Source organism: Halyomorpha halys, unplaced genomic scaffold (assembly GCF_000696795.3).
Source record: "Halyomorpha halys isolate HHAL.00 unplaced genomic scaffold, Hhal_1.1 Scaffold2609.1, whole genome shotgun sequence".
Classification (NCBI taxonomy): Eukaryota; Metazoa; Arthropoda; class Insecta; order Hemiptera; family Pentatomidae; genus Halyomorpha; species Halyomorpha halys.
The window spans coordinates 25498-27487 of record NW_027115672.1 but is presented as its reverse complement, the minus strand read 5'-3'; the positions used below and the strand labels follow the sequence as shown (position 1 = coordinate 27487).

Genomic DNA, 1990 nt, shown 5'->3' with positions numbered 1-1990 from the left:
TAACACGTGTGAACTGCTGTAACATACTCTCTTTATAGGATTCGGTACATGGCTTTATATACATGCGATCAGATGATCTCCTTAGTCAGCTGTTTATTCGATGTCAGCTGACTGAGGCTGTAACTCCCCCCCCCCGCCAGTTTACGAACAATCCTCGTAAACTTCAACTATACAATATATTAATATAAAATACAACAAAAATAACTATTTACAATAACGTATATCCAATACGGAAAGCAAAAGATAGACACTCCTCATAATCGCTTGTTACAAACTAAAAGTATAGCAAAACAAAAACAAATTCATGAATTTATACAATTAAAAAAAATGAAATGTTATTTATTCAGTAGATCGTTATAATCAAAGATAACTTAAGAAAAGATAACACAACAGATAAGTTGAGATGAGGACACTCCGGATTAATCTTGTGCAGGTGTTTCGGTTAGTGGGACTTTAAGTTGTTCAATAAGAACGGTCCTGCGCTTTTTGTGTTCTCTAATATTCTCAATAGTTACATTATTATGTTCCCTTATTATTATCACCCTGAATGGTCCCTCGTATCGCTGTATCTCCTTACCCTTGTTTGATCCCAACTTTCTATATACAGTTGTCCCTATTTTAATCATTCCTATCTGTGAGGTTTAAATTCTCCCGAGCTACTCTCCAGGTTTTTTCCCTCTCCAATTTTCCCTGGACCTTTTCCCACAGCTTTTTCCTAGTGATATGATTATTGATAATCTCATCAACGTCCCCCGTCTTGCCCTTGTAGTCCCGCCGGATTCCACAAAGCCCGAAAAGGATCTCTAAAGGCGAAAACCCCGTAACTGTGTGCACCGAATGATTGAATGCCGCAATTGCCTTTGGCATTGCCACGTCCGGTTCCAGGCTTTGGTCTGCCTGCTACAATCGAAGGTGATCGCTTAGCGTTCCGTGAAGCCGCTCTATGCCTCCTCTACTTTTGGGGTGTCCTGGTGTGTTGAGGTGCCATATAACATCTAGGTCCTTCATTTCCTTTCGTATCAAAGAGTTGTCAATTCTCTTCCACCGTCCGATGAGATGCGTTCGGGAACTCCGTAGAACTGAAACCAATAGCGGAGAGCTGCCAATACTGCTTCCAAAGACCTATCTTCTACCTGGTGCGCCATTGTGGCCTTACTAAAGATGTCAATCAAGGTCACCCATTTGTATCCCTTCCGTGTGAATTTGTAAATCTTTAAGTGGTGCATCTGTGGTAGGTGTCTTCTCCTGTCTTCCTTTAGGCGGATGTGTGTCACACTTAGTGCGTAGACCAACCTCGCAGCTTCCTACAACCTCTGATATAGTCTTCCTCATTCCCCACCAAAAGTATCTCCTTTTTAACGCTTGCATAGTCTTATGGATTACCCGATGATTTGTCTTTCCCTGATGATACGCTAAGGTGACTTCTCTTCTGTTTGTTCTTCTTCCAGAAGGGTTTCCACAATCAATTTAGAACGGATGTATGTTCTGTCCATTCCAATCTGTTCATCACGCAATAGCCGCTTGATCTTCTCCCAAACGGTTTCGTTGCCGACATACAGGTGATGTTTTTCTCCAGGATTCGAAGAATTCTTCAAAATTCTACAGATCTGGTCATTCTTCCCTCCTGGTTCCGACCAGATAGTCCTTATTTTACTTCTCCCGTACTCACTATGTTTAATTTTGGTCACTCCAGTGATTTTTGTCTTCCAAATAATTTGTCTCTTCTTGTCATTGATTATTTCCTCAATTTCCTCTATATATCCTGGTCTTTCTTTAGCCAAGCTCTCGTTATTCCAAGATTCTTCCCTACCATATTCTTCCCTTTTATCCTGGTCTTCCTCTCTTGGCGTCCATTCCCTCATGACACCGGACGGTTCCCCATTATCTTGTTCAACGGCGTTCGTGGTTATGGCTCGAGACAACCAATCGGCCACCACATTTTCTTTGCCCGGTTTATATATAACCTCCATGTTATATTGTGCTAGAAGCT

The 1990-nt window shown here is 41.6% G+C and overlaps 1 protein-coding gene across 1 annotated transcript in view; it reads left to right on the top strand.

Annotated features, from left to right (window-relative positions):
* LOC106691654 (uncharacterized) overlaps nt 1-1990 on the top strand; it is a gene marked incomplete at its 3' end in the record, with an annotated part of 31321 nt that overhangs the window by 5016 nt on the left and 24315 nt on the right. The window lies entirely within an intron of this gene.